A 21,020-nucleotide genomic window follows, 5' to 3' on the forward strand; every position below is an offset into this window, starting at 1 on the left:
AGTGGTCTTGAGTCTATCAAAAAAAGTTTGAATGAAGGGTCTAACAAGAAAAAAGAAAACAACAAAGGGAAAAGAAAGGGCAAGGCCATTATTATAGTTGGGTTCTTGATTCAAGTTCTTCACACCACATGGCTTCATCTAAGGAAGAACTTGTATCCTTGGAGCCATGTACTATGTCTTCTATTTTGATAGGTGATGACACTCTTGTTGAGGTGTGTGGGAGAGGGTTTGTTGATGTGGGGGATGACACATTTCATGATGTTCTTTGTGTATCCTCATTGTTAACTAATCTCCTATTAGTATACCAGATCACTCACACAGGTTCAAGCAAGTGAGTTGAGCTCACTCCTAATTCAGTGGAGATACATGAATTGCACAATGATTCTATACTTGTAGTGGGAGAGCAGATCATTAGTCATGACTCTATCTATTTTCTCACTTTGTTCCTGATCCTCCTTTAACTGTTTTGCTCACTCACTCTAATGATATGAGTAAATTATGGCATAAGTAGTTTGGTCATCTTAACTTTTGCTACTTGCATCAACTCAACAAGAAGAGCATGGTCATAGGGTTGCCTTTAGTTTAATTCTTAGGTAGTGTTTTCCAAGGTTGCATTCTTAGTATGCATCTAAGGAAAAGTTTGACAAAAGTAAGGCATGGAGAGCTTCACATACACTAGAGTTAGTTCACAGTGATTTGGCTGGTCCATTTTAGCATCCTTCTTTTAGTAGGGCCCAATATGTCCTCACATTAATTGATGACTTTTCTCGATGTACTTGGGTGTACTTTCTCAAATAGAAGTTAGAGGTATTTGATCATTTTTAGGACTTCAAAACTTTTGTAGAGAAGCAATCAAAGAAAGCCATCAAAGTTTTGTGCACAAACAATGGTGGTGAGTATATCAACCATCAATTTGAAAGATTTTGCACTTTAGAGAGGATTGATTTACAACATTCAGTTCCATACAATCCTCAGCAGAATGGTGTTGCAAAATGGAAGAATAGATCCTTCAAGGAAATGGCAAACTATATGATTCACTCTAGATCTCTTGTACCACAGTATTGGGTAGAGGCCATTAATTATGCTTGTTATATCCAAAACCGTGTTCCTCACTGGGCCTTGAATGAAGTTACTCCTTTTGAATATTTTAATGGTTAGAAACCATCAATTAAGCACCTTTAAGTTTTTGGCTCTCCTACACAGGCCCACATTCCTGCAGAGAAACACAAGGCCTTGGATCTACAGAGTAGATCTTGCATATTTGTAGGTTATATTGATGGTGTGAAGGGTTATCAATTGCTCCACCCTATTACACATGAGTAGAGGAGTGTTTAGTTTGAGGAGGGACCTTCAAGCTCCCTTTCTATCACTTCTCCAACTCCTTCCACTTTGACATTGGAGTCACTTGGAATACATGATAGATCTTCTGATGAGTCAGATTCACCTGAGCTATCTTCTACCTCCACTTCTGATGTAGAGAGTGATTTAGAGGATTCACCTCCTTCCTCTCCTAGTCATCATTCATAGGTTGATGATTCTCCTCCAGATTCTCCATCTTCTAGTCCACTTTGGGCTAGACAGACCTTGCAGTCTACAGGTGACTGGGTTGGGGATCCATCAGACACTAAGCAAACTTGTTCACAATTCTAGTATGCTCCACATGTCTTTATTTCTACTACCTCAGATCTATAGTCCTTTCATGAGGCTTTTGGTATTCCTATGTGGGGATACAATTATGTAGGAAGAGTATAGTTCCTTGATGAGGAACCACACTTGGGATATTGTCCCTATTCTCAAGGGAAGAAAACTTGTTCGATGTAAGTGGATCTATCAGAAAAAATTTATAGTAGATGGGTTAGTTGACAAACACAAGGATCGTTTAGTTTCCAAAGGATTTTACCAAGTTCCTACGATTGACTACTCTGAGACTTTTATGCTAGTTGCCTGAATGAATTCCATTTGACTTGTTCTTGCCATTGTTGTATCTAATCATTAGGAAGTTCATTAGATGGATGTGAAGAGTGATTTTCTTCATGGTGACCTTCATGAGGAGATATACATGGAGCAGTCACAAGGTTTCCTTCAGGATTCTTCAATTGTGTCCTATCTTTGAAAGTCTCTCTATGGCCTCAAACAAGGTCCTCAAGCCTGGTATGCCAAGATGGACTCCTTTATTCAATTAGTTGGGTTCACTTGGTACCGTTCTGATCCTAATGTCTACATGTTGCAATCGGGTGATTCACTCCTATTTTGGTTTTGTATGTTGATGACTTGCTGATCACAAGAAGTTCTTCAACCACCATTAAGGCTATCAAAGTTTCCCTTCAGGACAATTTCTTGATGACTAACTTGGGCTTGTTGCATTACTTTCTTAGGATTGAGATCTTTTAGTCTCCTTATGGGATCACCATCACATAGTCCAAGTATGCTCTAGATTTACTCTTGAGGTTTCATATGGTTGACTATAAGTGTGCTCCAACTCTCTTCCTTTCTAGGGTCAAACTTGAGACTCAATGTTCTTCTCCACTTGTTGATGGAACCTTGTATTGCCAACTTGTTGGGAGTCTCATTTATTTGACTCATGCAAGACCTAACATTTCATATGTTGTAGGCATGGTCTCTCAATTCATGTAGGAGCCTCATGAGCTACACTGGAAAGTAGCCAAGTGGATCCTTCACTACATTCAAAGTTCTCATAGTTATGGGATTCACTATGCAGCAGGTATTGAGCATGATTTGGTGAGCTACACAAATTTAGATTGAGCAAGTGGTTCTTAGGATCACAAGTCTACTTCAAGTTATAGCTTCTCACTTGGTTCCGGTCCTATTTGTTTGTCAAGCAAGAAGCAATCTGCTATTGCTCTATTTTCTACTGAGGCTGAGTATCAGGGGGATGTGAATGCCACCATTGAGGCATTTGGCTTCAACATCTTCTCACTGAGTTTGGTATCTAGATCAAATGGCTATTAGTCATATTTTGTGACAACTAGAGTGCCATTTAGATCTCATAGAATCCAGTCCATCATCAATGGACCAAACACATCAAGATCCACATGCACTACATCTAGGAACACATCCATGGTCATGTCATCAACCTTCACTATTGTTCAACTTTTGAGTGAGTTGCTGATATCTTCACCAAACCCTTCACTGAGAGCAAGTTCCTTCATTTACAAGCTTTGTTGGGGATGCAGGATGCTTCATCTTTTAGGGGGCCTATTCCTCTCACTCAGAGTCCTGATTATTTTTGGAGGTCTCTCCTATCTCTTTTGAGGGAATTTTATGTACATGGGTACCTCATCAGGCCTGACCTGCTGGGACCCATTTCTCCATCCACCTAAGCTTTGCTTATGGGGGGGGGGGGGGTGTTAGTGTAGTTTTTTAATTTACTAGTGGGTTATTTATTTTTTCCTATATTTCTAGGTTTTTTCTACACTTTTACTAATCTTGCTTAGGTTAATAAAGCATGTCTTATTTAGAAAGTGGTTCCAAGGTGTCACCTTCCTACATGTGAGCATCCATTAGCTATCTTAGGAAGATACTTTTCTATCCTTAGTCTGATAGATGGTTGCTCCTTATTGGTCGGTGTTTCCACCTCCTCCCTCTTCCTAGTCTATATAAGCATGCTACCTAGCTTGTACTTGTGATCAAATTCTTTTGCATTCTCTTAATGCTATTTTGTGTCTAGCGTTTGCATTACTCTCTTGGAGACTAACTCTATGTTGCTATTTTGATTTTGTATCATTTGCATTCATAGTTTAGACATCTATTCTTTGCACTAGTTTTCTAGGTTATCAATCTTTTTAGATTCTAACAAGAGGAATTGGATCAAATAGGAAAGAATGGGACATGGGAATTGGTCCCTAGACTAGCAAACAAGAATGTGATAGGAACTAAATGGGTATTCAAGAAGAAGATGAATGAGCAAGGAGAAGTTGTAAGAAACAAAGAAAGATTAGTATGTAAAGGTTACTCATAGCAAGAAGGAATAGATTATGAGGAGACTTATGCTCCAGTGGCTATAATAGAAGTAGTAAGATTATTCTTAGCCTATTCAACACAAAAGAAATTCAAAGTGCATCAGATGGTTGCCAAGCCAACATTTGTGAATGTAGAACTTGAAGAAAAGGTATACATTAAGGAACCTAAAGGATGTCCTTTGATAGATTACAAGGAAATAGTATGCAAACTAAGGAACTCATTTTATGGATTGAAGCAAACACCCAAAACCTGAAATGTAAGGTTGGAAAAACATTTCACAAAACTTGGATATAGCAAAGGTATGGTAGATAGTAATCTGTATTGGAAAGAAACTAATAACGGTTTGATGATTTTAGTAATATTTTTTGATGATATCATGTTTGGAGGAAATGGTGAAGAAAGTGAGAAGTTTGTAGAAGAAATGAAGAAATAATTTGAAATGAGTATGATAGGAGAGATGAAATATTTCCTAGGATTGTAGATTGTACAAAATAAAGAAGGAATCTTTATTTATCAAACTAAGTGCTTGAAGGATTTATTGAAAATTTTTGGTTTGGAAACATGTAGACCTATTGGAATGTTAGCATGAATGCTGATGCTAAGAGGAAGTAGTGCAGAATTGTGTTTGTCATTGATGAAAACATAGTGAGACTGACAAAGTAGTAGACTAAGATTTATGTATTGAGAACATCACATTGTGTATCTATCCATGTTTAGTTAACAACATATACTACAACATGTATTTGACATGTGGTAAAGTGTGTAGAACTTGAATCAACAGCATACAAAAGATATTGATGATTTACTAAGAACTACAAGAAAATAGAGTATTAAGAAAATAGTTTATGTTATATGATTAATATAACATATTGTACTTGGAATGAAGGGTTACATAGTTAACTAGAGGGAGTACATTGATAACTAATGATTTTAGAAAGTGCACAAGTACAGAAGCCACACGAGTAAAAGTTTGGAAGCAATTGTGAGCCAACAACATTAATTAAATGTGTATTTCATATGGAGCCAACTCAAATGAATGTTAAATGTATGAAGCCAACTCAAAAGATTAATGATTGAGTATGGTATAAAGGAAAGACATTTTACAAGTTTTATATATCATTATTGTGATCAAGAAGTAGAGAAGACTTACAAATTGTGAAGTAGAAGATCAGAGTAATCTGCTAATGCATGTAAGTGACCTGAAGGGTTGCTGACGAGTTCTAGATCTATTTGGATGATCTAAAGGTGAAGAAGTCTGATGTATTGGATAGATAAAGAGAAAAAAAAATTCCACATCTATTATTTTGGAAGGAATATTACTAAGATCAATTGGACAATGGGTTCGTTGATATGATCTTGAAGCTATTTGGACAGTGGGTTTAGCTGGCTTCATTAACTCCTAATAGGGTTGGAATCTCCTAACAAGGATTCAATGTCTCCTAATAGGGACTCTTTGTACTAAGCATTCTAAAAAACTCCTAATAGGGTCTATCCTCTAATAAGGAATATTCAGATTAGTACATTATTCTATGGGCATCAATCCCACCAGGGTTTTCCCTCTGATCAAGGGTTTCCCTAGTCAATAAATCTAGTGTATGTGTGTATGCACATTTCTTTATGATTGCTATTTACTTTGGTTTATAAAGTAAGAATTGTTTAAGATTGATATATAATTGATTCACCCCCCCCCCCCCCCCCCCCCCCCGATGAACTATCACTTCTAACAATTGGTATCAAAGCATCAGGTCCTTGAAAGAAAGTTTAACAACTTTGGGAGATTGATGGGGAATATGTTTAGAAAGGATAGTCCTAGATTTGATGGCACAAACTACGATAGCTAGAAGGATAAAATGAAGACTCATCTCTTGTGCATGGGACCAGGATACTGGCTTGTGACCAAGACATCCAAAAACATTGCAGAAGAAGACAATCTTGAAACCTGCACCAAAGAACAATGAGAAGGTGATACACATGCAAAAAGAGTTAGATTGCAAAACTTGTATTGCACATTTCAAGATGCTAAAATGATGGAAGATGAATCTCTAATATTTTTGTGGGAATCACATCTCATGATGGAAATAAATCTAATGATGAACTAATATGGAAGATCTTGAAAAGTCTAACACCACCTTTAGAGTCAGTAGTACAAATGATTCAACTACTAATTTCACCAAAGAGACATTGCTTGTTAGATTGGAAGCTACAAAATTTTATCTGAAATAGTTTGGAGAATTGGAAAAAGTTGAGACAACATTTTATGCATTAAACATCAAACCTGGTTTAGCAAGGAGCATAAAAACACAGGGAGACATTGCTAGTAGCAGCAAATCCATTGAAGAAAAGATTCAAGAAGAAGTGGGTCTTCTTGTGGAAATAGAAAAGGATGGTAAGAATATCTTTAAATGTTGGACTTGTAATTAATATGATCATTATGCATCTAAGTGTCCTAAAAGAGAGAAGGAAGTTTAAGGATAGATTCAAATCTAGAAGATCTAGAAATTTTTTATATGCTAATGAAGAGGAAAATGAAGAAGAATCTGATTAAAGCAAAAGTGAAGATGAATTAGGGTTTGTATCTATAAAAGAGGATGATCTTGCTAGAGAAATTAGAGAAGAAAGTGTGCTAATTTCACAAGTTGAAGAGAAATATTGGATCATTGATAGTGGTTGTTCACATCACATGACTGGTGATATGAGCAAGTTTGTCAAATTCAGAAGCTATGATGGAGGAATTGTCAAAGTAGGGAATAATGCAGCCTGTCATATTACAGGAATTGGATCTATAACACTTGATGGTAAAACATATAGTGATGATGTCTATTTTGTTGATGGACTTAAGCATAACTTGTTGAGTTTTGGACAACTTATGGACAAAGGCTATCAACTACAATTTGGTAATGATACATGCATTATCAAGAACAAGGAAGGAAAACTGCTTGGTACTAGCACAAAAACTAGAGATAATGTGTTTCAATTAAAATCCACTAAAATAACATGTTTAGTAGCAAGGATTGACAATAGTTGGTTATGGCACAAAATATTTTGTCACATTAACTTTGATAACATTATGAAGGCCAGTAATACACTTGATGTGAGAGATTTGCCCAAAATATCTAAGTCCACTGACACTATTTGTAAGGAATGCATTTTGGCTAAGCAGAAAAGAGTCTCATTTCCTAGCAAGTAGTTTTGTACTACACAAAAGTTTGAATTGGTACATACAGATCTGAGTGGTCCTGCAAGAATAAGAGGATTCTATGGAGAAAGGTAATTTATGATTTTTGTTGATGATTTCACTAGGATGATAGCTTTTCTTAAAGAGAAATCAGAATCATTTGAGAAATTCAAGATATTTAAGAATAAAGTTGAGAATGAATCTAGACTTAAGATCAAAAGCTTAAGATTAGATAGAGGAGGAGAATTCACTTCTAGAGAATTCAATATCTATTGTGAATAACATGGCATCAAGAGACAATTATCCTCACCCCATACACTTGAGTAGAATGGGATTAATGAAAGGAGAAACAAATCAATTGTTGAAGTAGCAAGAGCCATGCTATTTGAGAATGATTTACCAAAGACCTTTTGGAGAGAAGCAGTCAATACAATAGTATACACATTGAACAGAGTACAAATTAGAAAAGATATGGACAAAACATGCTTTGAATTATGGTTTGGTCATTCAACATCAGTTAAATACTTTAGAATATTTCGAAGCAAATGTTACATTAGAAGAGATGATGATATTGGTAAGTTTGATCCAAGGAGCGATGAAGGTATCTTTCTTGAGTATTCATTAAAAAGTAAAGCCTACAGATGTTTTAACTATAGAAAAAAAAAACTATAGTAGAGTACACAAATGTTAAAATTGATGAAAAGTTTGGTACCAAGGAAAAGATAATGGACTATAACTTTGATAGAGATGATTACTCTAGAATGGCTAATATAAGTAATGAGTTACCTTTTAAGACTAACAATGACTTCTAGAAAAATGTGCAAATTGAAAATGTGAGAGAAGAATAGAGCACAATACGTGAGATAAGAATTGAAGCAACAAATCCTACTCCAAATAGGAACTTGATAAAGAATCATCCTGTCGATCAAATAATAGGTAGTAAGGAAAAAGGGGTGATGACAAGGAGTAGAATTAATGAAGAACTATGTTTGATATCTCAAGTAGAACCAAGATGTGCAGATGAAGCAATCAAATATGATAACTAGATAAAAGCAATGGAGGAATAACTCTAGTAGATAATCAAGAATGACACATGGGAATTGGTTCCTAGACCAAAGGACAAAAATGTGATTGGTATGAAATGGGTATTTAGAAATAAAATGAATGAACATGGAGAAGTGATAAGAAACAAAGCAATACTTGTATGCAAAGGATATTCTCAGCAAGAAGGAATTGAGTGTGATCAGACATGTGCAATTGTAGCAACAATGGAAGCAGTTAGAATGTTCCTAGTATATGCAGAAAACAAGAATTTTAAGGTGTATTAGATAGATGTTAAATTAGCATTCTTAAATGGAGAACTTGAAGAAGAAGTTTACATTGAGCAACCAAAGGGTTTTCCTTTAATGGAAGAAAAGGATATGGTTTGCAAATTAAAGAAAGCATTGTATGGATGAAAACAAGCACCAAGAACTTGGTATGCAAGATTGGACAAATACTTAGCAAAGCTTGGGTTTACTAAAGGAACAACAGATGGTAACTTGTACTTAAAGAAAATAAAAGAATATTTGCTAATAATCATTGTATTTTTTGATGACATCATTTTTGGTGGAAATGATGCAGCCAGTAAAAAATTCTCAGAACACAGGAAGAATGAGTTTGAAATGAGCATGATAGGTGAAACAAAATTTTTCTTGGGATTACAGATTGTTCAGAGCAAAGAAGGTATCTTTATTTCTCAAAGCAAGTATTTAAAGGATTTACTAAAAGGATTTGGTTTAGAAAGTTGTAAACCTATTGGAACTCCTATGTTAACTAGTCATAAATTATCTAGCAAAGATGAGACGCCTACTGTTGAACAAAAGAAGTACTGATATATGATTGGAGGATTGTAGCATCTAACTCATAGTAGACCAGATATAGCCAATGCAGTTGGAATTGTGGCAAGATTTCAAGCTAATCCTAAGGAATATCACTATGCAACAGTGAAAAGAATATTCAAATATTTGAAAGGAATATCAGATTATGGTATTTGGTATGATAGAAATAGTGACTTTATTCTTTGCACCTATACAAATGCTAATTGGGTAGGAGATAGGGATGAAAATAAAAGAACTAGTGGAGGAGCATTTTTCTTGGAGGAAGATTAGTTTCTTGGCTCAACAAGAAGCAAGATTGTACTTCATAAAGTATTGCAGAGGTAGGCAATAGCAAACAATTGTAATCAATTCATATGGATGAAGTAGATGATGAAGGACATTGGAATCATATTTACAGAGCATGTTATTATTTACTATGATAATGCAAGTACAGTCAACATGTCTAAGAATCTTTTTTTGCATTCTAAGACTAAGCACATTGCTATAAAATATCATGTGCTGAAAGTAAAATTTGTAGAGAAAGAAATCAGATTGGAATACATTAGTACTAAGGAACAAATTGCAAACATTTTCACAAAGGCCTTACTAAAGGATACATTTGAGTACCTAAGAGGCATGCTTGGGGTTATGCCTTTACCTAGCTCAAAGTAAAAGATGTAGAGGTGCATTAGTCTAGGGTACACAACACTATTGTTAGACTGGACTAAATGCTGATGCTTCCTCAATGGGGGAGTATTTATGATGAACAGAGTCAGTCAAGGACTCTTGGTAATAGGTAATTAGTATACAAAAATATCTTTAGATACTTGTGTTATTTAGTTATATACAAAGATTATAAAGCAACAGAATGGCTTGTGGTCATGCTAATAGTTTGTTATATGTTCTATTCTTGTACTACCTTTGACATTGATGTTAGTAGGGGAGAGAGAGTGATATGAAACACATTAGAAAGAACTTGCACCATGGGGGAGTAGTGTTGAAGGATGTACATGAAGCAAGATTTGATTGATAAAGAAAACCTATTAGTATTCTTGGAACTATATTTTTTTCATCTATGTTGCCACCAATGCCAAAGGGGGAGATTGTTAGCATGAATGCTAATGCTATGAGGAAGCAGTGCAAAATTGTGTTATTACTGTGTTTATCATTGATGACAACATAGTGAGAATGAAAAAGCAGTAGACTAATATTTATGTATTGAGGAAATCACATTGCATATCTATCCATGCACAATTAACATTATATACTACAACATGTATTTGACATGTGGTCAAGTGCGCAAAACTTTAATTGATAGCTATCAGAAGATATTGATGATTTACTGAGAACCATAGGAAAATAGAGTATTGAGAAAATAGTTTCTACTGTATGATCAATATAACATATTGTACTTCGAATGAAGGGTTGCACAGTTAACTAGAGGGAGTACATTGATTATTGATGATGTCAGCAAGTGTGTAGGTATGGAAGTCACACATGTAAAATTTGGAAGCAATTGTGAGCTGACAACATTAATTAAATGTGTATTTCATATGGAATTGACTCAAGTGAATGTTAAGTGTATGAAGCCAACTCAAAAGATTAATAATTGAGTATGGTATAAAGGAAAGATGTTTTCCAAGTTCTAGATATCATTATTGTGATCGAGAAGTAAAGAACACTTGCAAATTGTGAAGTAGAAGAGCAGAGTAATTTGTTAATGCATGTAAGTGACCTTAAGGGTTACTAATGAGTTCCAAATCTGTTTACATGATCTAAAGGTGAAGAAGTTCAACGTATTGGATAGAGGAAGTGAAAATAAATTGTTCCACATCTATTATTCTGGAAGGAATAGTATCGAGATCAATTGGATAATGGGTTTGTTGATATGACCCTGAAGCTATTTGGATAGTGGGTTTTGCTACTTTCTTCAACTCCTAATAGGGTTGGAATCTCCTAACAAGGATTCAAAGTCTATTAACAAGAACTCTTTGTACTAAGCATTGTAATAAACACCTAACAGGGTCTATCCTCTAATAAGGAATATTTAGACTAGTAGATTATTTTGTGGGCATCACTCCCGTTCGGGTTTTCCCTCTGATCAAGGGTTTCCCTAGTCAACAAATTTGGTGTATGTGTGTATGTGCATTTCTTTATTATTTCTATTTACTTTGGTTGATAAAATAAGAATTGTTTAAGATTGATATATAATTGATTCACACCCCACACCCCCCCCTCTTAGTTATATTGGTGAAATATCACTTCTAACATGGAACACCTATGGTAACTGGACACAATTTTTCTACGAAGGATGAGACACCTACTATTGAGTAGAAGAAGTACAAATCCATGATTGGAGGATTATAATATCTGACTCACACAAGGCTAGATATAGCAAACATAGTTGGAATTATTGAAAGATTATAGGCTAATCCTAGAGAAGCACACTATGCAATAGTAAAAAGGACATATAGATATCTGAAGGGAACATATGAGTTTGGATTGTAGTATGACTGATCCATTGATTCCACTCTAAGTGCTTATACTAATGTAGATTGGGTAGGCAATATGGATGATAAAAAGAGCACTAGTAGAGGAGCTTTCTTTCTTGAAGGAAGATTACTTTCTTGGTTAAGCAAGAAGCAGGATTGTTCATTACAAAGTAAAGTAGAAGCAGCACATGTTGTAGTGGCAAATAATTGCAATCAAGTAATTTCAATGAAGTAGATACTGAAGGATATAGGATAGAAATTAGTGAACCTATTTTAATACATTGTGACAACATGAGCATAGAAAATATGTATAAGAATCCAATATTGCATCGAGGACTAAGCACATTTCTATTAAGTGTCATATGTTGAGAGAAAATGTTGCAAAAAAGAAAATTAGATTGGAGTATGTGAGCACTAAAGAGAAGATTGCAAATATATTCACTAAGCCTCTTCCTAAAGATACTTTTAAGTATTTACGAGGTATGCTTGGGGTTATGCCCCTTCCTACATCAGAGTAGAAGATGCAAGAGTGCATCAGTCTAGGGTAACAGAGCACTATTTCTTATCTGGACTAAATGCTGATGCTTCCTAAATGGGGGAGTATCTATGATGGATAGAATCATCTAGGACTCTTGTTGGATATTGTTTTGAATAGTGTCTTTTGACACTTGAGTTAGTAAGTATCAGTTGTTGTTGAGTTTGATGCAGTAGAGTTGGGTTACCTTTGACATTGATATCAATAGGGGAGAAGTTGGCATGAAAAAAATTATGCTGAGGAAGATTTTTGACATAAGCACAACATGGAATGATAGTTTGGTATAGAATGCATTGAGGTATATTAATGGGAGAGAATAATTGATGAAGAGGATTTGAAGATGAATAGTCTTTTGCTGGTATTCTTGGAACTAGATGTTTTTCATATATGTTGCCATCAATGCCAAAGGGAGAGATTATTGGAAGATTAGGAAGATTGGTTAGAAGCATGAATGCTAATGATATTACTATAGGGGATTACTACTATGATGATATGTTACATTCATGACTGAGTTTGTCATTGATGTCAACATAGCAAGTTTTCTATGGTATCTGACAAAAGAAAAATGAATAGATCAAGTTGGTACGAACATCTAGTTGAGTATTATAACCACCTGAGGTTATGGGAGATACTTTTGAGTATCTAGTATATGTAGCTAATGTCAAAAGAAGAAAGGATAAGTCTAGAAGTTATGTAAGTTTTGGTGATGTCTATTCTAAGATAGAGTTTATAGAGGCATGTTTTGATAAACTTGCTATATCTCTTAGTAGAGTTGATATCTTGAGGGTCAAGGTCAAGGACATGAAGAAGACATGTTGAGGATGATGTGGCTAATCTCACTCATCATAATATTGCATGTATAAATAGTTATTTAAGTTGCAAGGCAAAAGATTAATGTTATTGCTAAGTGTAATGTGTTCTTAATGTGGTCCTACAATAATTAATTGAGAAGGTCTAATAGCCGACTAAGGGAATTATTTTATGGACTTGGTATAAAGGAAGTAAATGTTTCTTTATCATAAGTATGTATTTGAATTATGAAGAAGTAGTAGTAAAGAGTAGAATGTGAAGTTGAGAAGAGTAGTGCAAAAGTAAAGGAAACATCATTGCTGAGATTTTGCTAAGTGATCCAAGGTTCCTGACCTAGTCTACAAGGTCTAATAGTGATTGGTCCAATTGATAGGATAGAGGAAGGACCAAGGAAAAGAGAAGATAACAATAAATTACTTGTTTGAGTAGTGAGATTTTCTTGTAGTTGAAATTGCATGTTTGGGTAGTGGGCTCATGTTGCTTACATTGTACCACAAATCCTAACAGGGTTGGAATCTCCTAATAGGAATTCAAAGTCTCCTAATAGGGACTCATTGTACTAAATATTGTAATAGGCTCCTAACAAGGTCCATCCTCTAGAAAGGAATATTTATATTAGTACATCATCTTGTGGGAATCATTGCCACCGGGGTTTTCCCTCTAATCAAGGGTTTCACTAGTCAACATATATGGTGTAATTGTCTATGAGAATTTTATTATGTTTTCTATTTACTTTGGTTGAATGGTTAAGTTCTTTTAAAGATTTTTTCTAAAATTTTGGGTAACAAATATTGTGTTATATGTTTATTTTCATGCATGTGATAGGTCAAATTTACATGTTACATCAAGTTTTTTATTATAAGTTTTACTTGCACAAGACAATTGATGAATGTGAATGAATTGTTGAAAAGTAAAAGTGCTTAAGAATTTGATTCAGCCCCCCTCTCAGTATCTTGTTATCCTATTTATAAAAATTGTCAATAAAAAACTAGTATTAGAACATTGGTTCTCTAAGAGAAGCTTAATCACTTGGAGATTAGATCTTAGAGATGGAGGCTTTTAAACTAGACATGGCTATTGACAATCAAGTGATTAATATCCAAATCATACTGCACAAATTTGAGAAAGAAAGAAAATAAATCCTTAAAGAGAAGAAAGGAATTGGCTATCTAGGATAAAATAATTTCCTATGAAGAAGTTGAGACTAAAGAACTGTTTGAATCAATCAATCCAAATGAAAAAGTTTCTACAGATCTAATTTAAAAGATCAACCTCTTGAATGAAGAAATAAGAGGACTAAAAAGAGAACATGAAATCCAATTACTATGATTATGTGAAGTGACTAAAAAAAGAAGAAGAAAGTTGAAGAAGATAGGACTATGGCTAAAGAAGACACAAGGGTAATGACCACCGGACTTGAAGAAAGAATATCAAATGTGCAAAAACTCACAAACACTCAACTAGACATGATCAATCAACTAATGCTTACAAATTAGGAATTGAATAATAGAAGGACATACTAAAGAATGAACTAAAAATTAAGAAAGAGTCTATGGAGAGATTCAACAAACGAAAAGAAGTAATGAAGTACTTTGAAGAACTTATGAAGTCATCTACCAATATAGATGGATCAAGACATACATACACTGAGAAAGGAGAATCATCCAAGAATGGAGATCCAAGGAATGCAAAGTCAAAGGACAAACCAACATGATATCACTACAAAAAAATTGGTCATACTGAAAATATTTGTCGAAGAAAACATGGTAGGAAAAATCCTAAACCTAAGTTTACTAGTTACTTGAAGAAACAAGGAGACCAAATACATAAGTATAGGTCGAACATTAGGAATGCATCTACTACACCTATATTTTAAGGATATTTCTATAATTTTCAAAAGTATGGGCATAGAGCATGTGAATGTAGATCTTAGAAAAAACCTCATTGGAAAAATTAGAGGAAGAATTATGCACCTAGAAATGCATGTTTCAAATGTCACAAGTTTGGAGATATATTAAGCAATAATTGAAGGACTCAAGTGGCAAGTAAGAGTGGGAGCGGATAGGGAAGAGGATAGGGAAGTGTGCCTTTTCAAAATTTAAAACTTGTCCTAGGTAAGATTCCTCAGGGTGGAGCGAATCAAAAGCTTGGAACATAGGAGGGGTGTTCTGGAGTGTTAGTAGATAGTAGAAATCAGAGATGCGATAAAGAATGGAGATGGAGATCCACGTGATAAGAGTAGAGGTCTAGAAAAGCCTTTTCTACCACCCAAGGTGGATCAGTTTGGGGTACTTTTGGTAAAATGTTCATCTCTTTTTAGAGTTAAACCTACTAGTAAGTCTTCTTTTCCATCGATTAAAATTCTCTCTAGCTTGGAAAAGGGTTCTTGTGTGATTCCTATTCCAGATGAGTTGGTAGATTATAGCATTACTTTGATGGCTTCTACCTTGGTGGGATATTTTATTGGGAAAAGGCTGAAAATAGATATTGTAAGATCTTTCACTCAAAAGAAATAGAACCTTAAAGGACAGGTCAATGTAACAGTGATGGTGAAAGGCTTCTTGTCTTTTGATTTCACATGCATTAAGGACTTGTCAAACATCCTATGTGAAGGACCTTGGAGTATAGGTCACTCAACCCTAGTGCTCCAGAAGTGGTCTTTGAAGCTAGATTTGAATGACTCATTTTTTCTACAAGAACCTATTTAGGTAAGACTTCCAGAGCTGCCTCTAGAGTTCTAGAATGAGGATGTGTTTGTGGGGATGGTAAATTTCTTTGGTGAGATTTTTTTAATAGACCCAATAATGACTTCCAACAGAAGACTAACATATGCAAGGATATGCATTGGAGTGAGGGAAGGGGATGATATGCTAGAAGTTGTGTGCTTTCACTCTAAGCTTGGAACACATACTCAGAAGTTGGATTATGAAAGTGTTCCTTTTGCTTGTTTTCACTATCTAAAATCTAGGCATAAGGAAAATCAATGTCCTAAGGCTAAACCTAAAAATAAAACGTTTCCAATGTTTTCCAAACCTAGAAACAAGAAAAATATCTGGAAAAAAGGATATAAGGAAGGCCAAGAGATCCAAAATAATTCAATGGAGGCCCTGGAGGCCCCTATTAAGGAGGGAACAAACCAGCCTAGAATGAACCAAAGTTAGACAAGAAAATAGAAAAGGTCTTGTCTGGACCAAAGATTATTGAGGTGGAAGACTCAATAAAGATAGTGCAAGGCCTTGTTAAAGGAGGTAATAAGCCAAACCATAGTGACTCAAAGGTAGAAAAGATAGTGGATAAGGTTTTTCCTGTATCTAAGTTAAGTGAGGTGGAAGAACTAGTCAAGAAACTTAGATTCTCCAAAGTCAAGGAGGTGGATTCCCTAGCCAAGGTGGCTATTTTGGCTCCATCTCAAGTAGAGAGGAAGGAGAATAGGATAGAGAATGATATTCTATCTCAAGAAATTATTTTTTCAACTACCCAAAGGGAGAGAAAGGGGGAGCAAGCTTTGAATAATGAAGGGGAGTTAGAGAGGGTTAAACAAGAGGAAGTCTTGAATGTTCCTTCTTCTTCTAGGAAGGACCAACTTGTTTCATGTAATCTAGAAGAGAGATTTGAAATGAATAATTCTTTATCTCCAGTTAAGATGGAAAGGGTTGATGAATGTTTGAAGGAAAATAAAGGAAAGCCTAAAAAGAAAAATAGTCAGGAGCCTTCCCCGATTTCTCTAGCATAGACTAGGAGTCATGGAAGACCAGATGTGGGAGGGAGGTCAAGATTAGTAGGAAGGAGGCCTATTAGTCAAGTCATACAAGATGAGGCTAGAAGGAGTTTGGAAGATGGGAGCCAAAGAACTATTTTGGAGAGTACTTCTAATTTGAAATGAAGATAATTTCTTGGAATATCAGGGGCCTTAATGGGGCCAATAAGAAGGAATTTCTTAAGAATATGATTAGAGATCAAAGATTTGATATTTTGATGATTCAAGAGACAAAAATGAAGAAGGAGATTCTGAGTAAGATTTCCTTTAGCAATAATATGGTTGGTGAGGTTTTGAACTTTGAAGGTGCATCGGGAGCTTTGCTTACTCTTTTTAATAATAAATAGTTCAAATTTACTTCCTTGTACAATGATGGAAATATTCTCTTTTGCAAAGTGTTTCATTTGCATTCCAATGAATATTGGTTCCTTTTGAATATCTATGCCCCTAATTCTAAAAGGGAAAGGAAGAATTATTGGACTAAGATTTGTGATATGGTTTTGACTAGTAATTTGAATATAGGTATCATTATGGGAGACTTCAATACTCCTCTAATGGATGAGGAGAAATTGGGAAGTTTGGCCCTAGATTGGGAAAGCAAGATGGATCTCTCAAATTTTATTAATAGTTTGGCTTTGTTGGATGTGGATCTTTCAAATGGAACTTACACTTGGTCCAATAAAAGAATTGAAAGTGATTGTATTCAGGTATGGTTGGATAGAGCTCTTATTTCTCTGGACTGGCTAAATTATTTTTCTTGCAAGTTGTCCCTGCTCCCAAGAGTTGGCTCGAATCACTCCCCAATTTCCCTCTTAGTTGTCTCTCTTGAACCTAGGAGGAACTTCCCTATTCAGTTTGAAAAGATGTAGAATTCCCATCCTAATTTAGTGAATAGGATATGCTATTGGTGGGGTATGGAAGTGGAAGGAACAACTCTGTTTAGAGTTTCTAAGAAGTTGAGAAATGTGAAATGGATGATTAAAGTCTAGAACAAGATGGAGTTTGGCCATATTTTTCAGGATAAAGAGGAGATGTCTATCAAGCTCACTTCAATTTAGGATAGTATTCAATAGGATGGGTATAATGATTTGAATAGGAAAGTTTGGATGTCTATTCTGACTAACTTGCACAATATTATAAGCAAAGAAGAAAATTTCTAGAAGCAAAGATCAAGAATCAATTGGGTTAAAGAGGGGGATCAAAACACTAGGTTTTTTCATATTTCTACTCTTAAGCATAGAGCAAACAACAAAATATCAAGTTTAAAAAAGGGGTAGGATCTTTTGACTAGAGAGAATGATATTTTTGCTAAGGCTATTTCTTATTTCTCTTCTCTTCTATCCTAGGATCCCTTGTTATCAGAGGTGGATCAAAATGAAATTGTCTCTTGTCTCCCACAGATTATTCAACCCCATCATAACAAAATTTTGAGGGCAATCCCAAAAGTCTAGGAAGTTAGAGAACCTTTTTTTTCTTTTCCTGCTAACAAATCCCCTGGACCAGATGGTTTTCCTACTTTCTTTTTCCAAACTTATTGGGAGGTGGTTATGGAAGATGTGGTAAAGGGTGTTCAAGAATTTTTTGGAGCAAGAAGCATTCTAAAAGAGATCAATTCTACTTTCTTGGTGCTCATTCCTAAAGTTCCTGGAGCTAATTCTTTGGATAAATTTAGACCTATTAGTCTTTATAACTCTTTCTACAAGATTATCTCAAAGGTGTTAACTTCTAGAATTTTTAAAATTCTCCCTTTGATTATATCTTAGTAACAAACTGGTTTTGTCCTTGGAAGATAGATATTGGATTCTATCATGATGGTTCCTGAAGTGATTCATTCCATGGAAGTAGGAAAAAGAGAAGGCATACTTCTTAAGTTGGATATTGCTAAAGCCTATGATCAGGTGGATTGGACTTTCCTTGGTTTGGTGCTTCAAGCTTTTGGCTTTGATCAAAAAGTTTGCAAGCTTACTTCTTGTCTTATTTCTACTTCTCTTGCAATCTTAGTAAATGGGGTTCCCTTAAATTTTTTCAAACCTTCAAGAAGGTTAAGATAGGGGGACCCTCTCTCTTCAATTTTGTTCATTATCATGGCTAAATGTATTGGAAGGTTGATTGAGAAGAATAAACAAGAAGGGAGACTTAGAGCGATCAAATTGTCTTCAAGGAGTGCTTTTTTTTCTCATTAGCAGTTTGTGGATGATACTATTATGGGAGGGGAGGCATCTACTAAGGAGGCAAAAGTGATGAAGGATATTCAAGATATGGTAATCAGAGGATCAAGACAACTTATTAATTGGGAGAAAAGCTTTTTTTTCTTCATTAATACTCCAGAGGATAGAGAAAGGAAAATTGTGAGGATTCTTGGGTGTGGAGTGGAGCTCCCTTCTACTTATCTTGGTCTCCCTATGGGTACTAAGCCTCCTAATTCTTTTTGGAATGGGATTCTTGATAGGTTTAGGAAGAAGTTGGTGGGGTGGGAAGGGACTTCTCTTAATCAAGCAGGCAAATGTCTTTTTGTTAAATCCACTCTTCAAAATCTCTCGATGTATGCCCTAAGTCTATTCAAGGTATTGGTTAAGTTTGCTAACAAAATGGAAATGATCCAAAGAGATTTTCTTTGGTCTGGCCTTGAGGGTCAGAAAAGATATCCCCTTGTGGCTTGGGATAATGTCTATCTTCCTAAGAGCTATGGGGGCCTGGGAATTAGGAAATTAAAGCATCTTAATAAGGCTCTTCTAGCAAAACAAATCTGGTGCATCTTTAATAGTATAGGGTAATGGAGAGATATTTTTTTTAATAAGTATGTCAAAAGACCTATTATTTAGTTCTTGCTCAATAATGAAGACATCCTAATGGGTATGTCATTTGGAATGGTATCCTTAAGGCAAGGGACCTGGACAAAGCTAACATTAAGTGGAAAGTGGGTAATGGTGATGACATTCTCTTCTAGCATGATAATTGGTTGATTCAAGGCCCCCTTATAAATAATCCTATCTTTTAAAACTGGTCAAACATTTTTGTTAGGCAATTTGGTTTGAAAGTTAGTGATTATAGAATAGACCAGGGTTGGAGAGACCTGTCTTTCATTTCAAATGATCTCAAGCCGGTTATGATAATGTTGAACTCTATGATTCTTAATAACAAGAGGGATGAATTAATATGGGGAGACAACCCTAATGGTTGTTACTCAATTGCATAAGGATATAACTCTCTTTAGAGCTTGAATGAGAAGCCCCCTCGAGCTAAAGCCTGGTTACTTGGTCTTACCCCAAAGATTAATATTTTTTTTTGGCTAGCTTTATAAGAAAAAATTCTTACCTAGGATAATTTAATCAAAAGAGGGCATTATATGCCTAATAGATGTATATTGTGTAAACATCAAATGGAATCGGCTAATCATATGTTTATCCATTGTCTTTATTCAAGGGAGGTTTGGGATAGCTTAACTAAGAACCTTGGGGTAAGTTTGTGCAAGCCAAGTAATGTACTAGATTTATTTTTTCAATGGAATAATGTGTTTAAAGTCACAAATTTGTACAATTTAAGTACCTAGTCTTTTCCTCATTTCTATTGAGGAGTCTGGAAGGAAAGAAACAATAGAATCTTCAAAGATAGAGAGGAACTTGCTTTTGTTCTAGCAAAAAAGATATATAGAAACATAAAATAAAATTACCAAATTAGAGAGTGGGGAGACATTCAAAATGGTGGTAATAAGAAGGAGAAAGATAAGGATATGAGGACTAAAAGACAGGAGGTGAAATGGTTGCTCCCTCCTAAGGGATGGTATAAAGAAAATTTTGATGGTACAGCTAAAGGAAACCCTAGACCTTCAGATTGTGGAGGTATCATTAGAAATAGCTATGATGGAGGGATGGTGACTTTTTCCCACCCTTTGGATTATTAGACAACCCTTTATGTAGAAGCCAATGTTGTATGCCACACAGTAAAATTAGCCTTGGACATGGGAGTTAAAAAATTATGGTTGAAGGGGAATTCAAATAATACCATAAGGTCTATTAAAGGGGTCACCCAATGATCATTGTCCATAGCTAATATCATTGAAGAGGCCTAATCCTTTCTTGGCAATTTAAAAAGTGTCCATGTCATCCATGAATACAGGGAGGCAAATTCTTTGGCAGACTGGTTTGCCAACGAAGCAGTTAGGCAAGATAAGGTGATGATTTGGAATTTAGTTAGGAATATCCTAGAAGATGTGAAAAGCCTAATTGACCTAGAAAAAATCCAGGGAGGTACAGTGGATATCTAATTGTAATAATGGTTAATAATGAGAGTTTGGGTTTGATTATTTGTAATTATGACATTTACGAAAAATGCAGTAAGATGAGGTTATCATTGTCAAATCGACACGTTTCTTGGGTTAATTTTTTTCTATTCCTTTACCATTTTGGGGGTA

The sequence above is a fragment of the Cupressus sempervirens genome, chromosome 8 (assembly GCF_028749045.1).
Source record: "Cupressus sempervirens isolate cs-2001-9-10 chromosome 8, ASM2874904v1, whole genome shotgun sequence".
Taxonomy (NCBI): domain Eukaryota; kingdom Viridiplantae; phylum Streptophyta; class Pinopsida; order Cupressales; family Cupressaceae; genus Cupressus; species Cupressus sempervirens.